This window comes from Macrobrachium nipponense, chromosome 40 (assembly GCF_015104395.2).
Source record: "Macrobrachium nipponense isolate FS-2020 chromosome 40, ASM1510439v2, whole genome shotgun sequence".
Classification (NCBI taxonomy): Eukaryota; Metazoa; Arthropoda; class Malacostraca; order Decapoda; family Palaemonidae; genus Macrobrachium; species Macrobrachium nipponense.
Window position 1 is genome coordinate 33,886,978 of NC_061101.1, and position 8,966 is coordinate 33,895,943.

The following is an 8,966-nucleotide window of genomic DNA, read 5'->3' on the forward strand; positions in this document are numbered from 1 at the left end:
TCTTAAATATTCAATGGAAATTCCGTCCTGGGTTACGACGCTTGTTCCGAGTTACGACGCTGACGCTTCCGACGCTCCGAGTTAACGACGCTTTTAAAAAACGCATGCTATGATAAAAATCCTTTATAGTTTAGCACAGTACATAATAAAAATATGTTTTTGGTTACATTACAACAAAAATTTTGAGGTTATGATGATTTTTGACACTTTTTTTTTTCGTATTTTTTGAATTTTTTTACTGACGCCGCATATGCGGAACTAGTTGCGGGCGAATGAATACACTAGCTTGGGATGCGCAGTTTAAAACAGTCCAAAAGCGCAAATATAATGAAAAATCATTGCTTGTTTCCAGTACATAATTAAAAAAACTAAGTTTCTGGTTAGATTACAACACAAATTCCAAGGTTACGACGTTTTGTTATGCTTTTTAATGATACCTCATATGCAGAACTAGTTTTTTGAGCGGAGGTGCATAAATTAATTAACGCTATTAAACTGTATGGTAAATTGACCGAACACGACCTCGGACGGTCGAGGACGCCAAGCGTAACAATACGAAAGGACGCCACTTCAATCGCGTGCCTGCCTGCATTCCACTAGGTTTGTGTGCTGAGACGTTGCTGAAATTCCTTGCCATTTTCGCTAATTTACAATGGCTCCTAAACGCCAAAGTACTTCCTCCGATGATAGTTCATCCAAGAAGAGGAAGGTCACACGATGGAGGTCAAATATGACGTGATAAAGCGTTCGGAGAAGGAGAAACTAACACCGAAATAGGCCGTTCTTTAGGCTTGAGCAGGACCACGGTGGTAACCATTGTGAAGGATAAGGAACGTATTTCTGAAGCACGTTTAAGGATGCTGCACCGATGAAGTCAACGGTGATAAACGAGAAGCAACGTAGCCAGAGCATTGTTGAAATGGAGAAATTGCTCATGATCTGGCTGGAGGACCAGAACCAGCGACGTGTTCCGCGTTGAGCTTAAGTGTGATCCAGGAGAAGGCTAGAGCGCTGCATGAGGGCAGTAGTGAAAAAGTTTGGCGAAGGCAGTGCTGGTGGTGAATTTTCCGCGAGTAGAGGTTGGTTTAACCGTTTTAAGGCTCGTGCAAATTTGCATAATGTGAAGCTGCAAGGTGAAGCTGCTAGTGCTGATAGCGAAGCAGCAGAAAGTTTTCCAGGTGGTTTGGCTGAGATAATTAAGGATGGTGGTTACACGGCTGACCAAGTCTTTAATGTGGATGAGGACTGGATTATTTTGGAAAAGAATGCCAAATCGAACGTACCTTTCCAAGGAGGAGAAGTCAGCACCTGGCCATAAAGCTGGAAAGGAGCGACTGACTTGCTGTTTGGGGTGGGGCCAATGCAAGTGGTGATTTGAAACTGAAGCCCTTGCTGGTGTATTTGGCCGAGAATCCCAGGGCTTTCAAGGGCATTTTCAAGAGTCAACTCCCCTGTGATTTGGAAATCTAACAAGAAGGCGTGGGTACCTTAATGGTCTTCGAAGATTGGTTCAATGACCATTTCGTGCCAGCAGTGGAGACGGTATTTGACTTCGAAGGGTCTGCTTTTTAAGGCCCTCTTAGTCCTGGACAATGCCCCTGGTCACCCTTCAAATTTGAGCGACATGCATCCTAATGTGAAGGTGGTGTACCTCCCACCCAATACCACATCGCTGATACAGCCAATGGACCAGGGAGTAATAGCAAATTTCAAGGCTTACTACCTTAGAAGGACCATAGTGGTTGCTTTGAGGGGCCATAGAAGCTAACAAGGAGTTGGACACTGAAGCAATTCTGGAAGGGCTACAAAACATTGCAGATGCAGTGAAGAACATTGCAAGTGCTTGGGACGAGGTGAAGACGACCACTTTAAATGGGGCCTGGAGGAAACTGTGTCCACAGTTGTGCACAGTTTTGAAGGCTTTTGACCAGGCAGAAGACGTCGAGACTGTGACGAGGAAGATCGTAGGGCTAAGCAAGAGCTGCAACCTAGATCTTGAAACCTGATGATGTAACAGAGCTGCTGGCTTCCCATGGAGAGGAATTGTCTGCAGAGGACTTACTAGAACTTAACAACAAATGATTGAGGAAGAGGAGGCGGCACCAGAGCCAAAACCCAGGTCATTAACTGTGAAAGGCTTGTCAGAGGGTTTACTCATCTGGAGAGAGCCTTGGCTTCTTTTGAGGCAGAAGACCCTAACGTTTCTAGGTTTTGACAAAATCAAGAGAGGAATCATGGATTTGGTGACTTTCTACAAGGGAGACCCTGAAGGAGAAGCAGACGAAGAGAAGTGTGCAGTCCAGGCTTGACACTTTCCTTTCACAAGTCTCCAGTACCACCACCTCCCACTCCTAGTCCTGGTAAGGAATTTCTGAACTGTTTTACTAATTTATGTGTTTAACATAGTGTACATATTAAAATGTGTTAATTTTTTAAATGTAACAACTACTAAATGTAAGAGTAAATTGTAACTTCATTATTTTCATCATTTGTAATTTTATTGCAGAAGTGGTGACAGTTCCAGATCCCCTGTACTACCTGTGACAGTTCCAGATCTCCCTGTACTACCTGTGACAGTTCCAGATCTCCCTGTACTACCTGTGACAGTTCCAGATCCCCCTGTACCTGGACCCTCTGTATCAGCCCGCCCACCTGCACGTGTACAATCAGGTAAGCAATTTCATTTTTCTCATTTTCATGTTGGAAATTGTTTTACACCCTACATACATACGTACACTAACTTACATAGTGGTACAATGTGTTTGATGTTGCATAACCTTATTATTATTTTTTTTTTCCATTTCAGACCCCTTTGATAGTGACAGTGACCCAGATGACCCTGAGCCTTTCCATGGTTTTGATGCCTCGCCCTATACATCAGGTAAGGAATCCTTAACAAATTTGTATAAAATGTTTTATAAATTGCTAATAGAAATTTTATTAAAAGTGTACATATGCTACAATTACATCACCTTATATATGTACCCTATCATTCTTTCCAGATGTAGATGTTCCCTCATCAGTTGATACAAGTATCACCTCCCCAGAGCCCAAATCAGTTGATACGAGTAGTATCACCTCTCCCATTCCTCAGGTAAAAGAATTCTTCATTTTTTATATTGAACATACGTATTACACACTACATATGTCAAACAGTAATAAACATGTGCAGTAGTTACAGTAGTAGTAACTATCATTTTTATATATTTTTTATCATTCCAGACTCCCAAGCCACCTGCCCATCCCACTCCATAGCCCAGCCACCCACTCTCATGTACCATATGACCATCCCAGTAAGCAAGCCAACCACTAGAATTTGGTAAGGACAGTTTTTTTTTATTAATGTTTTAATACATATGTAATAACCATGTTATGTAGGTAACATACATAATCATAGTACTATTACATTATCATTCCAGACTGGCATGCACCTGTGACTTACATAAACCAGACCTCTACATAGCCTACATGTCTTCATTTTGCTGGAGGTAAGGAATTCTCAGTTGTGTTTAATGTTTGCATACGTACAATAAATTTTGTACCACCTAAGTGGTTACATACTGTCCTTTAATATTAATTCTTCATTCCAGACTGCCCATCATCATCCTAGCCTGTTATCTGTGATAAAGCACACTGAAGTTAGGTTTGGAATGCATCCTTATCATGAATGCTCTACACCTCCACCTCCATCTCCCACAACCTAGGTAACAGCTTTGAGACTCACTAAAAGTTGGTAAGTTATGTAAGGAATTTCTAAATTAAGTTTTATACTACATGTTATGTGATATTAAACCACTGTATGGTGCATATTACTGTATGTAACTTACTATGCATAGAGTACTTACTAACATACTAATTATTTTTTGTACATTCCAGAACCTGAATGATGTAGGCTATGGGGCCACATAAGACTTTGTCCCATCCAGGGTTACGATGATGTCAAATAATAAACTAAAGGTAAGGAATTAATTAATACATACATTAACTCTTTAGTAGTACACTCTTGATATATCTACAGTAATTAACATATTGCATTCACAACTTTCTGTAGTGTATATTTTGTACACTAATTTTGTTACTTTTTCCTTCCAGAACCAACATTTTTCACATCAACTCCAGGTTGTTACTACAAGTGTCATCAAGGGATAACTACTACAAGTAGAAGCACCATTTTTGGATGGAAAAAACCCTTCAGGAAAGTATACGTATCACATGTAACATGTAGTGTAACAAAGTATGAACAGTAAGGTTTTTACATACAGTAGTACATATTACATACGTATAACTTTTTTTTACAGGAATTTCCAACCAAGTTTGATTATGTACATATGTAGGTACATGTTATAAACCACTGTACGTATGGTTACTGTATGTAACTTACTAAACATACATAACATGACTAACTTTGATACTTTTTTTGGTACATTCCAGAAAACCAGGACCCCCTCCATGATGCAGGCTATGGGGCCACATAAAACTTTGTCCAGGGTTACTACATACATAGCACGACAACTGTAAACTATGTACTACTGTACTAAAGGTAAGGAATTATACATAGTACATATAGTAAACATACATTAAGTGACCAAGATCTCTCACATGGGATAAGTGATCAAGGTCCCTCATGGAATTACATACATACTGTACACTCCCTGCTGAACAGGGGGTGTAGACCAATCATTTACAATATTAAACCACTGTATGGTGCATATTACTGTATGTAAACTTACTATGCATAGATACTTACTTGCAAAATTATCTTGTACATCCAGATTTACCTTGAAAATGAAATCTGTCATCAGACTGATGCATCAGACTTGATGATGTAGGCTATGGGGCCACATAAGACTTTTGTTCCATCCAGGGTTACGATGAATGTCAAACTATAAAACTAAAAGGTAAGGAAATTATTAAAACATACATTAACTAAGTTTTATACATGTTATATATGTGATATTAAACCACTGTATGGTGCATATTACTGTATGTAACTTACTATGCATAGAGTACTTACTGACATACTAATTATTTTTTGTACATTCCAGAACCCCCTGAATGATGTAGGCTATGGGGCCACATAAGACTTTGTCCATCCAGGGTTACATAGCAGGACAACTTTAAACTAAAAGTAAGGAATTAATTCACATACATTAACTTTTTTACTCTTGATATAACTCAAAGTAAGGAATTATAAACTAAAAGTAAGGAATTAATTAACATACATTAACTCTTTTACTCTTGATATCTATAATTTACATATTGTATTCAGGACTTTGTGTAGTATTTTGTACTAATTGTGTTTATACTTTTACCTTCCAGAGCACCAGACTGGATTTTAGTGTACTCCAGGATCTAACAAAGTGTGCAATGCATGTGTATACGTATAGTGACAGTGTTTAGTGTATACCCTAAGGATTAAGTGTAGTGTACATTGTGCTTTTTAGTGTCACATGAGTTTAATAAAGAATTATACCTTCAAGAAACCATCCATTTGCCATTGGAATAACACACTACACATCATGCAATCTACTTGCATGTCACACAGGTAAGGTCTAACTACTTTTTCTTAGTTTTAAGGCATATTCCAAGTGTCGTTTCCGGCTTACGACGATTTTCGGCTTACGACGCGCCCTCAAGAACGGAACCCCCGTCGTAACCCGGGGTACCTGCCTGGTATTATATATATATATATTATATATATTACGTATCTATATATCGTATATATAACGTAATATATATATATATGATATATATATATATGTATATATATATATATATGATATATATATATATATATATCAAGGGCTGCTTGCATGGCCGAGAGTTCTGCAGTGCTGCAGTGCAGTGGTCCCCCCGTATTTGCGGGGGTGCGATGCGCACCAGACCCCCGTGAATAGTTAGAACCCGCGAATGTTGGTGGAACCCTATAAAAACGCTAAAAACAGCCTATTCGTTAGTTAAAACAAAAGAAAAACCCACCTAAAAAAATGTTTCATACTTGGTTTTTTTCATAGTTTTATCAAAAAAAGTGCATTTTAAGATGAAATTTATAAGAAAAAAAAAAAAAACAAAAAAAAAAAAAAAAGGAATTTGTGGATATTTCTCATAGAAAAATATCGCGAAATGTGGCAAGAAATTTTCTGCGAATAATGCGGGGAAACATTCCCGAGAGAAATCCGCGAATGTCGAGTCCGCGAATCTGGAGAACGCAAATACAGATGATATCAAAGGAAGCCCTACTTTGATTAATTAATTATTCAAGAAAACTGAAGCGCCTACTCCAGTATTGTTTTTTGAGCCATCTGTATATCCATGAATTGGTTTCCCTTTCTTCAGATGTGCTCTGGGCATGTTAGCGGCACATCTCTGTATTAGTCATATTTTGTTTAAGAAGATAAGACAAGTGGTACATATTTTTTATTCGTTTCAGTCCAAGGTGGTGGGTCTTCTATTGTTGGAGGGAAAACTGGTGTTATATATTATAAGAGGTCAATTAAATATTTGGCTCTTTTTTGGGAAAGGAGTTAGCACCATGCTGTTCAATCCTAGGATTACAATTCAGGAAGCAGGTAGCAGCAGATGATGATCCTGCTTTTAGGGAGAGGCATCTATGTAGTGTTATTAAGTTGCGGTGATGTCTCAAAGGTAGTATGCCTGTCTCTGCTAAAAGGGAATTTGTTGGGGATGTTCTAAATGCACAGTACATAAGGTTTCCAATTTCAATAAAACCACAGATTAATTATCCAGCACTGCACCATCTTTACACTGAACAGAAAAGAGGGTGAAAGTCAACAATTCCAATGCAGTGCTCTGCATTGGAACCAACAAGCAAAATACTACTGCTAAGAAACTGTGTTCTGAAAAGTGGATACAAAATGCCACAGTAAAACAGTAGTAAATGAACCACGAATGGCAAAATTGATTTTAAAATTTTCATGAAAATGCTAAAGGAACTTACGGAGTGAATATGAAAAGATATAAAACTTAATGTAACTTCAGCCATAAAGGCAACATAATTCAATTACTGAACACACAAAAAATACATTCTAACATTAGCAGATGACCAAACAAATAATTCCTAACCTATTTTTCATTAATTAGCTAGTACTTAGTAACACCAATATAACAAAAACTTGGCAAAATCTTATAATGTGGGCAATAACTGTAAACATAAGTATAAAAGCTAAATAGTTGTTCTTCTCTTAAACAAGTAAAAGACATTACACAAACTACAACCATAATGGAAGAAAACAATCAAATTCAGTAGTTATCCAGTTATTATCCAAAATACCCACCTTCAAATACAGACAAAGGGAAAAAAATCAGTGACTACCTAACCACAAAAGCAGAGAATTAATAAACAAAAATTAACAAGAAAAACTAACAAGGTCCAATCAGCAGATAATAACCAAAATTCTGAGTTTCATGATTTACTAATTACTGATAGATACTGACTTATATGAATCTTTGGGGCTTTGAGGTTTGCCCAATACACGTGCAGATATCATCTACTTGACATTTTCATTGTATCTCAAGAAGGACTGAAGAGCTGGAGATAACTTTCTTCCCCAAAACAGTCTAAATTATAAACACACAATGGTTCATTGTTAAAAGCATTTTGACCTGTGCTGAAGACAACCCCCATGGTGTTTACATCATATCACCTTCAAAATGCAATGTCGCAACCCCCATGGTGTTTACATCAAATTCCCTAATATGAGTGACTCAAGACAACTGTACCGTACCTTCAAAGAGCAATGTAGCAACACACATGGTGTTTATATCAAATCCCCTAATACGAGTGAGGTACATCTTCTTGATACCATCAGTAAGGAGCCCCATAATGCCTGATGGTGGTTTTAAGGCATGACCTGCAAGGCAAAAAATGTAGAGTACATCAGTAGTATACTAAAATATATAGCAGGCATGGAGCTACTTTTATTACTGATGTATTATTATAAAAAATCATTATTACAATAGTTACAATTAACATTCACAAAAACAAATCTTCTTTTGGGGATTTAAAACTGAAGAGCAATATAGTTCCTAAAGATAAAGATGTCTTTATTATCAAATCCCAGTAGATATTACCTAACTTATAGCATCATTTTTTTAATAGTAAGGAGGATTAAAATAAAAATATTTTTACAAAAGGGCACAAACACACACATATGTACTGTATATACAGTTCTCCCCTACTTTTTTGCAGGGACAGGTTTCAGTAACCACTGCAGAAATACAAAATCCCCTCTAAAAACACTACTGCCAAATACCCTGTACCCCTTAACCTAAAATGCTTATAACTACCAAACATCCAGTACCCCTCAACCTAAAATGCTTATACTGTAACTGTCTATTTAAAAAGTTCACTGCCTAATTTAGTAGTTATAAAAAAATATACCTTAAATTATCATACTAAAACAATTCAATATCAATTCCAACAAAATGCACTGCAAACCATCATCTTACCCTTTTACAACTGTTACTATTATGATAATGATTTATTAATTAATTTTAAAATAATATTAATGTAAACACAGCAAAATATCTATAAAATGTTTAATACAAATTAAGTCAATCTTTAATACAACTTAAATAAATCTGTCTTACAGAACGTTTAACAACTAATCAAGTTGTCCTTGTAGTATCACAAGCATAGCCATTTTCTTTCATAGTAGTATTGAAGTCATCCTGTTTCTTTATATATTGGTTAAAATAATTAAAATTATCACTAATTGCAATTTGCTTTTATTCTTTATAGCCCAGCACTGTTTATTCAATAACTACTGTATTTATTCATATTGTGTTTGCGACTAAATACAAGATTTTTTATGGTAAAAATAATTCATGGTTTACTTATAATGTAGCAATGTATCTATTAAGCCCATTCCAGGTTGGGCATCACAGTGAGTATAACAGGTGTACACACACACACACACACACCACACACACACAACACACACTCT

General features: G+C 36.9%; 1 protein-coding gene and 1 long non-coding RNA gene across 2 annotated transcripts in view; one reads left to right on the forward strand and one right to left on the reverse strand.

Moving 5' to 3' along the window:
• LOC135212073 (alkyldihydroxyacetonephosphate synthase, peroxisomal-like) overlaps window positions 1–8,966 on the reverse strand; it is a 132,084-nt gene that overhangs the window by 53,602 nt on the left and 69,516 nt on the right. The gene's annotated exons all lie outside the window — the stretch shown is intronic.
• Window positions 2,534–3,091, forward strand: LOC135212337 (uncharacterized). The gene is made up of 3 exons (XR_010313872.1): window positions 2,534–2,670; window positions 2,807–2,881; window positions 3,003–3,091. It is a non-coding gene; the product is annotated as an uncharacterized LOC135212337 (long non-coding RNA).